This window comes from Ascaphus truei, chromosome 4 (genome assembly GCF_040206685.1).
Source record: "Ascaphus truei isolate aAscTru1 chromosome 4, aAscTru1.hap1, whole genome shotgun sequence".
NCBI lineage: Eukaryota > Metazoa > Chordata > Amphibia > Anura > Ascaphidae > Ascaphus > Ascaphus truei.
The window spans coordinates 365,901,536-365,919,709 of NC_134486.1; positions in this window are offsets into that span (position 1 = coordinate 365,901,536).

The following is an 18,174-nucleotide window of genomic DNA, read 5'->3' on the forward strand; positions in this document are numbered from 1 at the left end:
ACTCTCCCTCTGGTGGAATCCAATGGTCCTCACTTGGACCTAAATTTGCGGGTCCATCCTGCAGGTGAACAACCTATACAAAACAAAATAACAAGTCATATTATTCACCATAATACAGTGTTATTACATTTGCAGGTTATACACCCTCCTTAGATGGTGACACAAAAGAACTAAGATTACTCCCAACGTGGAGAATCCACTACTAACAGTAATGCCTGGGGCCAGGTTCCTTTACTACCCTACCCTCAGGATATGTACTGTATTCACTTGTACTAGCTATACCCTTTTAGGGTGGCCTGCGCACAGCATGGTCCATTGGGTTTGGAGCAGAAGTACCATAATACTCTGGGCGGCATACTAGACACCTACAATCATCCCATAATTTAGACATGGGTGCTAATGGTCGGAGAGGATCATGCCCATACACTTTCTTAAGGCATATCCTGTAGATGTAAGGCTCCCTTTCTTCATTATACCAATTCTCATCTGATACTTCAGGATCCCAGTCCTCAAGGGAGCTATTAGTATCCCAATTTTCCTCGTCTGATCTTTCCTCATCATCAGAACTATATCCCCTGTCCTCATCAGTGGAACCCATTTCAAACTCAATTCCCCCCTCTACTGAGTGGTGAAAATAAAGTAATGACTTTTGGTGATTTCTGACAACTCTGTCAGACACTGGAGGTACATAGGGTTTTACCCGAGCAACAGGCACAATATGAACAACATCATTACCCAAATCCCCAGAGTCCTGAACCAAACCCACCCAGTCCTTGTAATCAGTGAATGGCTTGGGGACCCCCTGTTCACCCAATGACCCGTGGTGACTGTATCTGGAATCCGAACCAGATGGGACAGGGGCAATGGCAGGGGTAATGGGGCCAGAGACTGAGGCATAGGAAGCAACAGTGTCCGGGGCAAAGTCCTTGGCTTCAGCAAGGCCACGGCCTACCGCAGAGGACGTTGGCTGCTTGAACGCAGCCACGACAAGCCAGCGTTTCCCTCGGTCTACCACCCTGTAAATGTAGTGGTCAATTTCTCGCCTGGAGAGGGCGCTACTCACCGGAGCGGTTGCAGCACAGTCCCAGACCGCTCCGGAGGTCGCCTTGTAAGTGACGTCATCCTCTCGCGAGGTCGCCTCTTGTGTCAGGTCCCGCACAGGAAGTACGTCATCCGCAGGACGGGGTACCGGGAGCTCGCCGCTGTCCTTCATGCGGAAGTAGGCGCTGGGATGAGCCTCGTCTCCGGACTCCTTCGACACACTGGGAGTCACCATGGCCGTGGGACTGCTACGCAGCTCCGGCCGCACCAGCGCCTGCTGTCGGGAGACATCTGGGCTTACCCGCTCCACATCACAGGTAAGTGGCTCTCTTCTTGCAGCACCGCTGTTGGGGTCCGCCGGTAGGCGCATCACCCCCGCTGAACTGCTATCATGCTCGTCGTCCGACAAGTCAGGTAGGGACATCTCCGCAGGGGAATGACATTGGGGCCCCTCGCAGTCACTGGCGGCAATCGGCACAAAGTGGTCCCGCTTCTGCGCCACCAGCGATAGCGATCCCCATCCTCCCTGGGCAGTCACTGTCTCTTCCTTGGGTTCCACCATCGTGAGTTCCGCTTCTGGAACCGGAGTGCATGGACCCCCTGGAGCGTTTGTTGGGGCGCACGGGCCCTCCGCATGGGTAGCATCGACATGGCCCACATCGCATAGCATAACCGCTGGGTCATCAGGCTTTGCTGACACCAGAGGACCGGCTCTGGCCTCATCAGGTTCGATTACCTCACCCGCATTTGGGTTGCGGTCTCTGGACCCGGCTCGGGCCTTGTCTCAGTCGTCGGGGCTTGGTAAACCCCAATGGTAGGCATTAGCGGGCTAGACACAAGATGGCTTGCCTCATTCAAAAAGAAAATAGCCCCCCAAACAAGCTCTTCTCCCAGGCATGCACAGTCAGGGCCCAAACACCGCAAGCTGGTGTCCCCATCAGTGAGTACATCCAGGAAACCTTCTGGCAGCGAGTAATAGGCATATCGCCTGCTCTTACTTTATGTATACACGGGCACAAAAGAAAGGGGTAACTCACTCCTCTGGCCCGCCATGTTCCATCAGTCTGAGGTTGCAGCAGCTCGCATCCAGCTCCTCCTTCAGTTTGGGTAAAGCTCTGGGATTGTCTCTCACTGTGCCCCCTCCCTCTGGTGGAGATTAGAGGAGGGGCACTCGGTAGCAAGGCGTGACTCTGGCTTTCACTGTGACCCCTCCCTCTGGTGGAGATTAGAGGAGGGTCACTGGGTGTTACCTCATGATGTGGACTCTTCGCTGAGCCAGTCACAGGGCAGGGGGCCGCGGCACCTGCTTTCGCGCCACTTCCTGCACATAGGCGGGGCTCTAGCTTTCGCGCCAGACCCGGCCAATTCTCTGCAAATACTCTGCTCAGTCTTTTTGCGCGCAGCACGTGCGCCATCCAGACTCGGCGGGAACCGCCATTTTAGCTTTTTCGCACCGCGCGGTGCACTATCGCATATAGCAGCCGCCATCTTAGGTGAACCCACAATTTTCACTGTAGCGCAACCCTCACTGTTTGGCAGGGAACTCGCTCTCTTGTGAACACTGCAATACATGTAGCCTCTGGCAAGTGGTAAACTCGGCATACCCCAGGCTAGGCAAGACTCTTTCTTTGTATACTGCACACGATGACAGTCCATACACGTGCTCTGCGGTTCATAGTCTGGCTACTGGCTAGTAGTACTCTGGCTCTTCCCTGTGCAGTACTCATGTCTCCCCCTCTTGGCTGCCAGTATCGTGGATCCTATCCAGGGGTCCCTCTTAACTGCGTTAACCAGGCCACCCCCTAGGCATACTGACTACCCGCCTCAGGTTTGACTAGAACAGCAATAGCCTTGTCTCCAGACCTATTCACCCTTTAGGGCAGTCTAGGGCATGCTTTGCGAGGTTTTTCCTTCTCCTGACTACCCCTAGACTTCCCCCTTTCAGCAGCACTTGTTCTGTAAGCATACGTTCAATCTTTCTGTTTTGCGTCGCTGAAAGCCTGTCCTGATTATCTCAGCAGTGCCTCCAATTGTAACGGGTATTCCCCCACCCAATCGCATATATGGCGTATGTAAGGGGAACCTATATGTTACCATGTGTGGTGCGCTATACCTGTCAGGCTCACAGGAGGCCTGAGCCTCCGCTAGTGAGAGCCTGGGGTGAATCCTCTGGAACGTTTCTTCTAATTACAGCGCCTCCACCTGTGCAGGATTCTAGGAGTGTAGAATGCCCCCTACACAGGACCCACATATATGAACCACATACACCAAGGTATATATAACACAGGTTATAACAGAGGCTGCTGGGAATTGTAGTCCTTGGTGGCTCTCTTTAACATTGGGGCCGCGTGCGCGCTGTGTAATGGCCGCCGCCGCTGCTAACTGCGCATGTGCGAACTGGGGGATGTCCCTGACTATGGAGCGTCTCTTCTCACTCCCTGTAATGGCTGCCGTATCGCATCTGGGGCTATATTGCGCGTGCGCGAGCTTCCGCGCATGTGCGAACGCACACAAGATGGCGGCGCCCTGTAGCTGATGTCGCCAGGAGCCCCCGGGGACGCGATCACCCACCCCTGCAACTGCCCTCACGCTCCCGCAGGTAAGAGAGTGAGAACCGAATGTCTGGGGAGCCAGAGGGGACCTGGCTACATATATATACACACACACACACACACACACACACACACACACACACACACACACACACACACACACACACACACACACACACACACACACACACACACACACACACACACACACACACACACACACACACACTTTAAAATTACCCCAACACCCCCAATACATTTAAAAATTACCCCAACACCCCCAATACATTTAAAAATGACCCCAACACCCCCAATACATATAAAAAATGACCCCAACACCCCCAATACATATAAAAAATTACCCCAACACCCCCAATACATATAGAAAATTACCACAACACCCCCAATACATATAAAAAATTACCCCAACACCCCCAATACATATATATATTTAAATTGTGGATGATCTCCTTGGGGATGATGGTCAGGCCGGTGGTGGAGCATGGGGTAACAGCCTCCACTTCCCTGCGGGAGGGAAGGCCTGACACCAGGTCCCTGGTTCAGGATAGTATAGATCTCCTCTCCCCCAGAGGGGGAACGATAGAACACACATCTCTCACTGCTGCACTCTTCCCTAGCAGAGGTTACCGTTTGGATCCAGTGGCCTGCTGCTCTCTCCCTTCGCAGCGGCCAGCTTTGGACTTCTGGCGGTGTGCCCACCCCAGTTAGCCTTCTCCTTGCTGCGACCGGTACCATGGGTCGTGGTTGCCACTCGCGCAGAACCTGCTCCCGCCCTGAAGCTATTACGCTGAAGCGGGACCTATTTGACTTCCTGTTGCCGATACTCCGCTCGGATAACGTTGACCCTGATGTCTCCAATCCTGACCCTGGCTCGTCCACTGACTACAGTCCCGTCCCTGCTATGTACGACTACGAACTGCACTATCCGGATCCAACTACGTGGTCTCAGGTCGGTGATTATATAACCCCACCTCAGCCCCGCGGTCTGGTCCAGGTTTGTGGGGAGCACAACCGTGACAGTTTCAACCTTGATGGGTCTCTTCAATGTGAGGTTGGTTGTACTGGCTCTGCAATTGTCAAGGCTGGGTAGGTTTACCATACTTTATATAAGTTATGTGGGTGAAAAAGGAGACATAAAACCTCCACCATATAGTATATAGCATATAAAAATATCACTTGTGAGCACATGTCTTAGACAGGTCTGCAACCCCGCCTCTCAACATTATCACCTAGCATACAGTGCTTCCACTGCAGCAAGGGACTCTGGGAAATGACATGCAAAAGAGCGCACAGTGTCACATTTTGCCTGAAATCCATTTTATATAGATGTAGCCAGGTCCCCCTTCTCCGAGCTGACCCCCCTTCTTCTTGGGGGCACAGCCGCCGCGCGCGAGGGGGTGAGGGGGCAGGTGCGCAAGCAGCGCGCTATCAGAGAGAGCGGGCCGGTTGCCGGCGACGCGATCGGGCCGTTGCTAGGGCCGCGGTCGCATCGCGAGGGTCCCGGCGGTTCGCGGAGCAGGGCGCCGCCATTGTCAGGTGCGTTGCCCATGCGCAGGGGCTAGAGGTACCGGGAGGCTCACAGACAGGTCACGCATGCGTAGTAAGAAGCGCGCGAACCCTAACCTACCAGGGAAGGCTCTTGGAAGGGACTACAAGTCCCATGAGCCTCTGCAGCGCCCCACGTGATGCCAGGGAGCCAATAGGGCTTAGGATCTCCCTAGAGGGGGAGAATAGATACTTTTCGTGCGCTGCAGAACGGCAGTTGGAGCTGGGAGCTAGGAGGGAGCAGGAAGGGTGTAGGGAGCAAGTGAAGCTCCTGCACCAGGTAGGTTTCCCAATCTCAGATAGGCCCCAACTCACCATCAGGCTAGTGGGTAATTGATAAGGGACGGCCCTAGGTTAGGGACGCTGCCCTTAGGTTCGTGAGGTGCCTTATTGTCCGGTCACAGCGGTCAGTGCTGTGAGGGCGGACAAGAGGGCATCGTGTCAGGTTGTAGTGCGTGGCTGCAGGGATTAGGAGAGGTTAGGTAGGAGTGAGTCAGAGGGAACCCGGGTGGGTACGGGAGAGGCAGTGTGGGTGCAGGGGGTCAGGGACCTACCTGCATAGGATAGACAACCCCGTAGGCCCTAGGAGTTTTCCCCTAAAGTCATGCAAGGTTGCTGTGCTGTAGGGACGGCCTGTAGTACAGCGAGTGTCACGTTGGTTCACGGAGTCAGTTAGGGACTTCTTTGGTTACGCTGCGCATCCGTGCAGAAGGTTGGATGCCGTTCTTCGTTGCGGCTGCAGAGGCTATCCTGGTGGGATTGTTCTGGAGAGAGGTTCCGGTGTTTTTCGGTCGCCGGATCCTTTGTGAAGCCAGTTGCAGATCCGAGCACAGGAGTGCTCGGCAGGTACTCTAAATCTACAAGTGCACCAACAAGGCCAATCACACTCACAAGGGACATAGTGGCTGCGCAGTCACACATATCATTCTGACTGTGAAGGAGGAGGTGGAGGTGGAGGTAGCGTCCTGCATGACGCCGTGTATAGTGTCGCCTCTAGGGAGGGACACCTGTTAATATATGTACATGTGTATGAGATTGCCTGCCAGTAAAGTCATTGATTGTTTTACCTACGTGTGGAGATATATATATATTTCCTGCGAGGAACCAATCACCCTCTGGTGGGAGCCATCGCAGGTGCAGGCGCTGCACCCAATATAGTATTGCGCGAGTAACCCCAGGCTCTCCGTGGCAGAGACTTAGGCCCTGTGAGCCTACAGGTAACAAAGCACATGGTAGCCGCTTACTAGTGATAAGAAGCAGGGTTATATATATATATATATATATATATATATATATATATATATATATATATATATATATATATGTAACCCTTATATATAAAATATATATATTTATATTATAATAATTATATATAATATATATATATATATACCGATATATATATAAAATATATATATATATATATAAAATATATATATATATATATAAAATATATAAAACAGCGCTAGAATTAACAAAATCTAATAAAAATTACTCTAAGAGGACTAAAATATTAACAGAAGGAACCTTGAACACACTGACCCTGTAAATAGAAAAATAACTATACACAATAAAATATACTCAGTCCTTGTATAAAGTCCAAGCAAGAAATAAAAAATCAATGATCCAAATTGGAGATTTGGGAGTTCCTGGCAGCCTTCTCCATAAGGGAAACTGATCCCAGAGATAATCTGTAAAAAGATAATAGGGAAGGGAAAAGAGAGGCGCGCTCTCCTGGCGTAATATTGCTTGAACACTTTATTACACTAATAAAAACAATTGTGGTTCAACTCACAAACAACGGCTGATAGCTCGCACATTTGAGTATAATACTCAGACAGTCCCCAGCTCGGCTCAGTACACTCCTCACTGCCTCTCCGCGTGTAGTTCGTGTTGTGTGTCTTCCGCTTTGCCAATCACCCGGAAGTGATGTCAACACACACCCGGCGCAGTCCCAGGCTCCGCTGTGGGTGGGATCCTGGCTATAGCACTCAGATCACTCTCCAATCCACAGCCAGTCAAAGGGGTGATTCTGTATTGAATCTCACGACACACGGTAATGCAGTGAGACGCAGGGCGAGACGCCGCACTTCTGGAGGCTTGGTCCGCCCTACGCGTTTCGTCGTACACTGACAACTTCTTCAGAGCTGTTGTTTGTGAGTTGAACCACAATTGATTTTATTAGTGTAATAAATTGTTCAAGCAATATTATTACACCAGGAGAGCGCGCCTCTCTTTTCCATATACACACATATATATATATATATATATATAGAGAGAGAGAGAGAGAGAGAGAGAGAGATACATGGCTCACAGTGTATGTGTTAGGAGATTTTATGTTCCAAAAATTTTGACTTGGATCGTGTGAATTTCTGTGAACCACATGAAATTATCTGAAAGACCAGCATGTCTATTGTAGTCTGGGTCAACAAATCAAAGCAAATGGATCATTGTTCTCATCTCTATATATGAGGACACAGTTCAGAAGTTTAAAAGCCCTCATAGAGTAAAAAAAAACATTATTGATCTAGAAGATTTTGCCTCTGGAAAAGCACGTGTGGAAGAGGAATGTGCATTCTCCTGAGGCAGGAACTGACTCAGATTGGTGATAATGACATAGAAGATATGGGCGCTTGATAAACTAGCTTATTGTTAATGCTGTGCAAGCTGTGTGTAAAACACAGGCATAAGTTTATAAGAATTCATGATCAGATGTTAAAGGGGATAAGAAACAAAAAGTGATACAATGTGAGTGCTCATTTGCATGTCATTACCCAGAATCCCTAGCGGCAGTGGAAGCAGTGTATACGTTGTGTGGGAAAAGGCAGGTTTGTGGGCCTGAGATGTAAATGTGCTTATACGTTTTTATTTGGTATCTTCCTGCACACATAGGGAAATCTACGAGTGTCTTCACCGATGATCCCGAAAATGTGATTGATTTACTGTTACATCATGTAGTGGTTAATTGGCAGTGGATTATAGGTAATGACATGAGAGACGATTACTCTTTAGATGATCATTTTTCAATATGATGTTTCCCTGATCACAGAAGAACGGATCGATTGGCAACTTAGCTAAGTACTTATCATTGTGTGGATTGTATTGATGCCCATTTCAAAGGGAATTTAAAAAAAAACGAGCTATTGAGATTTCTAACAAATACCTTGTTTTTAGTAAGTACATTTTAATAAATTATCCCAAAAAATAAATACATCTGTGCCAAGGCTTTTGCAAAATTAGAAAGCATTTTGAGGTCCGATGCAACGAATAGATCAATTAGATTAGCAGGCCTGCACAACATGCGGCCCGCGGGCCGCCTGGACTCCCTGTGCGGCCAGCGATGCCCTCTTCCCCCCCCAGCCCGCTCTGCAGACACAGGAGGGAAGGAGCGCCAGCATTTTGACACGCTCCCCACCCCCTCCTGAGCCCGCTCTGCCGATGCCCTCCCTCAACCCCCTGAGCCCTCTCTGCCTATTAGGGAAGGGTCGGCAGCAGTTTGATGCAATCCCCTGCAGGCAGAGAGGAGAGAAGGAGCAGAGCTGAGGCCGGTCTTACTGCAGAGGGTGGGGGCGGGGTTAGTGACAGAGGGTGGGGGCGGGGTTAGTGACAGAGGGTGGGGGCGGGGTTAGTGACAGAGGGTGGGGGCGGGGTTAGTGACAGAGGGTGGGGGCGGGGTTAGTGACAGAGGGTGGGGGCGGGGTTAGTGACAGAGGGTGGGGGCGGGGTTAGTGACAGCAGAGCCTCATTAGTGAGAGCAGGAAGTGAGGTGCCTGCTGCCAGGGCCCAAGATGGCTTCACCCCTCCTCCCCCCAGCCATGCTCCACAGTGAAAGGTAGGACCCCCCCCCCCCTGCAGCTGCAACTCAGAATTAGTGGCAGTGTGTGTGTGTGTGTCAGTGTGGCAGTGGCAATGGCAATGACAGTGTGTCAGAGTGGCAGTGTGGCAGTGTGGCAGTGTGGCAGTGTGGCAGTGTGGCAGAGTTAGGCTGGGGCCATAGAGGGGGGAGCAGTTCGGAGCCGCGCTGACGCTGAGGGTCGCCTGCTGAAATCTGCGCGATTTCATGCCCATGCAGGCGAGCCAGCGGGCGCGATCGGGAGGCGGGGGGAGACTGAGGGAGGCGGGGCAGTGACGTCACTGGGCCAATCGCCCACGACGCACTGACGTCAACGTCACGGCGCCGACGGCGCCGTGACGTTGACGCTGCTCCGCGCTGACTGGATGTTTTCAGCTGACAGCGCTCTGAAAAACAGCTTCGCTGTCGGCTAAAAAATCCAGCGCCTCAGCACGCCTGCGGACGCTCGCGTGAGCCCCCTCTAAAGACATCCTCATGGAGGATGCAGGGGCTCAGCACGGATCGTCCGCACGGCTCAGCACGGACCAGCACGGACGTGCCTTCTATGGACTCAGCCTTACAGTGGCAGTGTGTGTGTGTGTGTCAGTGTGTCAGAGTGGCAGTGTCAGAGTGGCTGTGGAAGTGTGGCAGTGGAAGTGTGGCAGTGTGGCAGTGTCAGTTTGGCAGTGTGGCAGAGTGTCAGTGGCAGTGTGTGAGTGTGTGAGTGTGGCAATGTGTCAGTGTGAGTGTGGCAATGTGTCAGTGTGAGTGTGTCAGAGTGGCAGTGTGTCAGAGTGGCAGTGTCAGAGTGGCAGAGTGTCAGAGTGGCAGTGTGTCAGAGTGGCAGTGTATCAGAGTGGCAGTGTATCAGAGTGGCAGTTTGGCAGTGTCAGAGTGGCAGTGTGTCAGTTTGGCAGTGTCAGAGTGGCAGTGTGTCTGTGCGGGTCAGTGTCAGAGTGTCTGTGCGGGTCAGTGTCTGTGCCTGTGCGGGTCAGTGTCTGTGCCTGTGCGGGTCAGTGTCTGTGCCTGTGCAGGTCAGTGCCTGTGCAGGTCAGTGGCTGCCGGTTAGTGGCTGTGCCTGTGCCGGTCAGTGGCTGTGCCTGTGCCGGTCAGTGGCTGTGCCTGTGCAGGTCAGTGCCTGTGCTGGTCAGTGGCTGTGCCTGTGCAGGTCAGTGTCTGTGCCGGTCAGTGTCTGTGCCTGTGCAGGTCAGTGTCTGTGCAGGTCAGTGTCTGTGCAGGTCAGTGTCTGTGCCTGTGCAGGTCAGTGCATGTGCAGGTCAGTGCATGTGCAGGTCAGTGGCTGTGCCTGTGCCGGTCAGTGGCTGTGCCTGTGCCGGTCAGTGGCTGTGCCTGTGCCGGTCAGTGGCTGTGCCGATCAGTGGCTATGCCTGTGCAGGTCAGTGGCTGTGCCGGTCAGTGGCTGTGCCTGTGCAGGTCTGTCTGTCCAGGTCAATGCCTCTGTGAGTGTCTGCACAGGTCAGTGGCTGTGTGTCTGTGCAGGTCAGAGAGAGAATGGGGGGTAGAGAGAATGGAGGAGGGTGGAGAGAGAGACTGGATGGGGGAGGGGAGAGAGAGAATAGAGGAGGGGATTGAGAGAGAGAAAATGGAGGAGTGGAGGAAGAGAGAGAGAATGGGGGGATGAGAAGAAAATGGGGGAGGGAAGGGAGAGATTGGGTGGGAAGGGGTAGGAAAAGGAGAGAATGGGGGGAGGAAGGGAGAGAAACGGGGGAAAGGAAAGGGAGAGAGACTGGTGGTGTGAGAGAAAATGGGGGGGATGAGAGAAAATGGGAGAGGGGAGGGATAGAGGGAATGGGGGAGAAGGTAGAGAGAGAATGGGAAGAGGTAGAATGAATAATACATCATCAATGGTGACACTATTAGATATCATTATAATATTCATTTTTTATGATGATCTGTGGGGAGGGGGGAGAGAAGATATGATGAGGATGAGGGGTGCTGGGGGAAATATGATGATGATTTTACCCGTGCGACCCAAATCAATTTTCTTTGGAGCAGTTCGTCCCTTCTCACTTTACAAGTTGTGCAGGCCTGGATTACAGCATAGAACATCCACCCCATAAAAATAAAATCGAACCATCGTTCCATACATTCACATTCCATGCGGTAATTGGCTCTCTTAATTCATTTTTTTGGAGGTTGCACCTGCTTAGGGTTTCTGATTTTGCTGGAATCACGAGGTTTCCACGGCAGTGAATAGTGAAGACAAACAATGAACAGCGCACAAAGTGTTAAATGTAGTAAATAAATAATATTAAAAGTATAGTGAAGAGTGCAAACCAAATGGGCAACAAAATTGTGACCCAAAAAAGTGATTAATATGTGACCTTATAATGAGGTATATTGGACGAGTCGGCTGCTATACACGGAAAGAAGAAAATTTAAAACAACTTACCGTAATTTTCTTTTCCTGGAACCATGGCAGTGGGCACCATTGGTTAATCCCTTCTCACTCTAGGTAGGACAGGAAGTAGACTTTTGCAGGTAGGCCATATAAGGCCCCTCCCTCTACCTGCACATTAGTCTTACGATTCTTCCATAGCTGAAAATATATAACTGATAGGCATTAGACATACATAGGGAGGGTAACTATGTGCCCACTGCCATGGTTCCAGGAAAAGAAAATTACGGTAAGTTGTTTAAATTTTCTTGTTTCCTGATCACCCTGGCAGTGGGCACGATTGGGACATACCCAAGCAGTGAAATTTTTTAGGGAGGGATACATCAGAATGAACAACACCAGTTAATGCCTTATCAGTTTGACCTTTATTAATACACCTTACACTTATTTCACTACAGATTCTAACACTACGACCAAAGCTTGCGTCAGCTGATGATTGTACGTCTAGTCTGTAGTATTTCAAGAATGTATTGAATGAGGACCAGACTGCCGCTTTGCATATCTGTCCTGGTGTAGCCTGGGCTTTAAATGCCCATGAAGTAGACATGGCCCCTGTAGAATGAGCTTTAATGTTCAAAGGTTTATCTTGTCCTTTGCTTTCATAAGCCTTTTCAATACAAGACACTATCCACTGGGAAATTGTTGTCTTTGATGCTGCTTGACCTTTCTTCGGTCCCTCTGGAATTGATGAATAGTCTGTCTGACTTTCTGATATCTCGCATCCTTCCAGGTACACTTTTAGACATCTTACCACGTCTAATTTGTGTAGTCTCTCTTCTTTCTTATTCTTTGGTTCTGGACAGAATGACGGAATCACAATTTCTTGATTCATATGGAACTGTGATACAACTTTTGGCAGGAATTGATGTACTGGTCTGAGAACTGCCTTGTCTTGATGTATGACTAGGAATGGTTCATTGGCTGATAGAGCCTGTAGTTCTCCCACTCTCCTTGCTGAGGTGATTGCTATCAAAAACGCCATTTTCCATGATAACCATTTTAAGCCTATCTCCTGTATAAGTTCAAACGGAGCTGCTGTTAGTACATCCAATACTAGGGACCAGTCCCCTGTAGGTACCCTGTTCTTGATTTGAGGCCTTAACCTTTTAACTGCCTGAAAGAATCTGATGATCAATCTTTCCATTGGCAGATTTCTTTCCAACAAGGCTGATAGTGCAGACACCTGTACTTTCAATGAGCTAAGACTGAGACCTTTCTCAAATCCTTTTTGCAGGAACTCCACTATTGATACAATTCTAGGTGAAAGGAAATTTTGTTTTTCTTTTTCACACCAATCGCGAAAGCAAAGCCAGATTCTATGGTATACTTTCGATGTGGAACTTTTCCTTGCTTTTAAAAGGGTTTGGATTGTTTTGTCTGAACAACTTTTCAGTCTCAATGTTACCCGCTCAATCGCCATGCCGTCAAGCCCATTGTTTGGCATTCGGATGACATATTGGCCCCTGTTGCATCAACCCTTTGCGATCTGGTATGTGCCATGGTGTATCTACTGCCATATTTACCAAGTGTGTGAACCAAAGCCTTCTTGGCCAGTAGGGTGCTACGAATATCACCTCTGCTTGGTCTTCCCTGATTTTCCTGATTGTTTTCGGAATTAGGGGAATTGGAGGGAACAGGTATGGCAACTTGAAGTGCCATTTGAAACTGAGAGCATCTGTACCTTGTGCGCTTGGATGAAACTGTATGGCACAGTAGTTCCTTACCTTGCGGTTTTGGTGTGTCGCCATGAGATCTATGTCTGGCTGACCCCATCGCTCTACCAGTTCTTGAAACACCTGTGGATCTAATGCCCATTCTCCTGGATATATGATGTTCTGACTTAGAAAGTCTGCTGTGACATTTTCTAGTCCTGGGATATGTATGGCTGTAATTTCCGACAAGTGGCACTCTGCCCAAAAGAGGATTTCTGCTGTGAGGTTCATCAGCTTTCTGCTCCTGGTTCCTCCTTGTTTGGCTATATACTTGACAACTGACCTGTTGTCTGATTCTATTTTTATACAGCCACCTCTATATGGGCTTGGAAAGCTTCTAAGGCCCTTTGTACTGCTTTTAGTTCCAACAGATTTGATGGAAGATGCTTTCCTGGTTTGTCCAGGTTCCTTGCACCAATGTTTCTCTCATCTGGGCACCCCAACCTGTGTTGCCCGCATCTGTTGTAATTCTTACCCAGTGCACTGGTTGTAGTGTTTGTCCCTTTTCCAGATTTCGGGTATCTTCCCACCACTTTCATTCCTGTTTTGTGTGTGGGTGTAACAAGATTCTTTGTCTTGTGTCCTTGTGCTTCCCGTTCCATTGTTGCAGAAAATAGTTTTGCAGTGGTCTCATATGTATTGCTGCCCATTTTGTGACGCTTAATGTTGAAGCGAATTTCCCTAGGAGCTTCATGCATTCATGCTGAAGTCCTGGTAGCTTTCCTGAGCTTCTTTGTTTGCATGGCTATGTCTTGCCTCTTTGCGTCTGGTAATCTCACTTCTCCTTTTGCTGTATCGAATTCTACCCCCAGATATCTTAACAGCTGAGTGGGCATGAGATGGCTCTTGTCTCTGTTTATTAACCAACCGTGGTGTTCCAGGAAGGTTATTACCATCTTCTGGTCTTGTTTGAGTTTCTCCAGACTCTTTGATTTTACTAGGATGTCGTCCAGGTATGGGTATATTTCTACCCCTATCTCTCTAATTTCTGCCACTAGAGGGGCTAGAACCTTTGTAAACGTCCTTGGGGAAGTAGCCAGACCAAATGGCAGTACTGTGTACTGATAATGATCTTGATTTACTGCAAACCTTAGGAATCTTTGATGTCCCTTTGCTATGGGCACATGTAGATAAGCGTCTTTAAAGTCTATCGCCACCATCCAGTCTCCTGGTTGTACCTCTTGAATAATCAGGTTCAACGACACCATCTTGAATTTTCTTATTCTCAAGAATAAATTTACCTTCCTTAGGTCTAGGATTGCTCTGTAATCCCCTGTAGGTTTTCTTACTAGAAAAATCCTGGAATAAATTCCGCTTCCTCTGTCTTCCTGAGGTACCTTCTTTATTACTTCTGCTTGTAATAATTTGTTTAAAGCCGAATTCATCTGCCTTCTTTTTTCCTTGGACTGTATATATGTTATTACGTCCATATTTCTTCTTGGCATCTCCCTGAATTCTATACTGTACCCCTGACGAATGGTCTGTAATACCCAATTGTCCTGTATTGTTTGGGCCCATGTTGCAGAAAACTGCTTCAGTCGCCCTCCTACTGACAACTGCTGGGCCCTCTGACCTTCATGTGGATTTATTCTTTGTGAATGATCCTCTTCCTCTGGTGCCACGAAAAAGCCGGTTCTGGCCGCCCCTCCATGTTGTTTGTCTTGGGAATGACCTACCAGGTCTATATGCCTTTGCTTCTTTATACTGGTTTCTATTAGCCTGTTGGAAACCGAATCTTCTGGCTCTGTTTTCCTGAGGTAAAAAAAATGCTCATACCTCCTGATGCTTTTGTTATTATCGCATCCAGTTTGTTACCGAAAAGGAACTCACCTTCAAATGGTAATCCACACAAGCTGTTCTTTGATGCTGTGTCAGCCATCCACTGTCTGAGCCATAAAGCCCTTCTGGCTGATACCGCCAGCGCCATAGATTTGGCAGCTAATTTTACTGCATCCAATGAGGCTTCCGCTATGTAATCTGTTGCCCATTTTACTTCTGACAGTGCTTTAAGAATAGCACTTCTTTACGCCTTTGTTTATTGCCTCTTTAATGTTGGCAATCCACACTCGCATAGCCCTTGCTGCTGACGTAGTTGCTATGGCAGGTTTGTAGGATGTTCCTTTTTTTTTTTTTTTAAATACATAATCCATCTTCCTATCCATAGCGTCCTTCAATGACGCAGCTTCCTCTATTGGGATTGTGGTCTTTTTTACTATTCTGGAAATAGCAGTATCCACCTTTGGGCTGACCTCCCAAAATTTTACCTCCTCTTGTGGGAATGGATACATCTTCCCAAACCTTTTAGGCGTAAATACTCTGGCGTCTGGTCGAGCCAGCTCCACCTGAATGAGGTCCTTAATTACTTAATGGATAGGAAAGACTCTATCTTTCTTTGTCTCGCCCCAAAAAGTTTATCCTTCTTGTGGGTTAACTCCTCGGTGTCTTCTAGTTCCAATGCCTGTCTCATGGCTTTGATGAGTGGATCCACCATTTCTACATCAAATTCAGATTCCTCTTCCTGAATATCTTGATCTGATGAATCCATTTCACCCTCTGATATCTGAAAACAATCAATGTCAGACTCATCTGATGAAAAACCTTTCCCCTTATCCAGACTGGTTTGGGATCTAGATCTTTCTGCGCAGGGTTAACAGCTTGCTGGACTGCCGCATCAACACTTTGTTTAACAGCCTCCTTCATCAATACAAGGAAAGTGCTCATTTGTTCACTGGTATCCCCTGCAGCTGCCTTAAGACAATCTTCACATAATTGCTTCTCTATTAGGGCTGGTTTCTCACAAGCTGAACACCATTTAGTTTTCTTAGCAACCTTTATTTTATGTTGCAGGGATTCCCCTGTCCCTTTTGAAGACCCTGCTTCTGTGAGGGTAACCACCGAACTATATTATAAAAACAAAATAAATACTAAACATACACCCTAATGTATATAGACCATTTCTCTTTCCCATGTAGAACTAAAACTAAGGACTCACCTAGTCTTGGGAACTGAAGTTTCTGGGTGTTTCCATTTTCCAATCCATTTTCAGCACTTAGCTTCTCCCTGCTGAGCGTTCCATGCTGCAGCTCTCACACACACATACACACAGTGTGTTCGTCGCTTCTATGACGCATCTGCCGGCCGGAACGTGACGCGCGCGCTCCCGTGCAGTCGCGTGCACTGTTCCCTGTACCGCAGCATTCCAGACGCTAGCGCGGTCAATTTGAACCTTTTCTCCCTTTCGCAACTATGGCTGCTCCCCCCTCCGTGTGTAGCGGGCTCCTGGGGTACTTTTACCGCAGCGTACCAGACGCTAATGCGGCGAGTCTGGGCCTCCACGGCTCTCAGCTGCAGCTGCTATGCACCCCTTCTGCTTACCTTTCGTTTGGTACTGGGGCTTCCTTGCATGTAAGCTTCCACGCCCGCGGCTGCAGCTGCTCCCCACCCCACGGATGTAATGGGTTCCAAGGGCTCCCCCGACTCTAAGGGGTCTCCGTCTTGCCACCAGCAGGGCGCGTCGATCGGAGCTTCAGGGCAGAGAGGCTGAGACCCTGGATATCTGCACTAGGTGCAGTAGGTGAGTCCCTTACAAAATAAAAAATCCTACTCCTAGCTGTGAGGACAGGAAAAAGACTAATGTGCAGGTAGAGGGAGGGGCCTTATATGGCCTACCTGCAAAAGTCTACTTCCTGTCCTACCTAGAGTGAGAAGGGATTAACCAATGGTGCCCACTGCCAGGGTGATCAGGAAAGATGGCTCACATCTCATGAAACTGGAGAAAAACAAGAGGAAAAAGTGCACAACTCATGTTGTAGTATTAAAAATTATATTGGTGAGGATGACAAGGGTGAGTATCACACGTACAGGAAATAAGTTCTTTAAGTCATATTTATGCAATAACCAGCACCGTGTTACCACAGTCGACAGGAGACTACCTACGGGTGGATTACGTCATCAGCTGATCAGTCGAATGGACAGGATGTCTAAACAAACATTGGATTCTACAAATCCGTCCACGGGCTGTGGAATCTGCGGAGTGTATTGGTAATAATAATGAAAAAAAAGACCGCAAATCGCCCTTTTTGAGATTGATCTGCTGAAATCCACAGACCAAAGAAACCGGTCAAACCGCTGCGAATCCAAATCCGACCACAACATTTGTCCATCTCTATTTGGTAGGCATAATCCTCGTGATTTGTGCCTGTGTAAAGTCTTTTTACTGATCCTTGGTTTGTTATACTCCCAGTTGAAGTTTATAATTTTACTTTCGAGGGCCGCAATATAATGTTCGGGGATTTTTAATGCAATGGCTTGAACAGACATCATTCTAGGTAGGATTTTTATTTTGATAGTTAATCCTACCTATCCAAGATAATCCATATTTTTTAGATCATCCTCTATGGCTTTTGCCAGCAGGATGTAGTTGGCCTGGAAGAGGTCCTCTACCTTTGGGGTTATATTTGAGGCTAGGTATCTTATACTTTTGCTATTCCAGTCAAAGGGAAAAATTTATTTCACTTGGGCTGCTATCGCTTTTGGAAGATTTATGTCCAACGGCTGTTTTTGATAGAGTAAGGCATCCAATTTTAAGATTAATCTATTTCCCCAGCACACTCAATATTTTAGAAATATTAGGGCAGGGGTGTGCACACTTTTCTAGAGTGGCACCCTGCCTGCTCCCCCCCCCCTCCCTCCTTACCTTGTCTCCGGCGCGCTGACATAACATTGCCATGATAATATGACATTGTGACCCGAAGTACAATTTGATGATGCTTCGCCAGAAGCCATCGGAGACAAGGTAAGGGACCTTACAGAGGCCACCTGCACGCTCCTTGGCGTTTAATTTAAATGGTTTGGGGGAAGAGCGCAGGGCCTCTGTAAGCACTGCGCTCCCTTCCTCCCCCTCCCGGAAATCTTGCACCCCCTCCTCCTCCAGTTTGCGCACCCCTCTTTAGGGGATTCGTTATAATTCGAAGGATGTCGTCTGTATATAGTGCAATCTTATGTTCTTTATTTCCTATTTTTATGCCCGTTATATCTACATGATTCCTTATT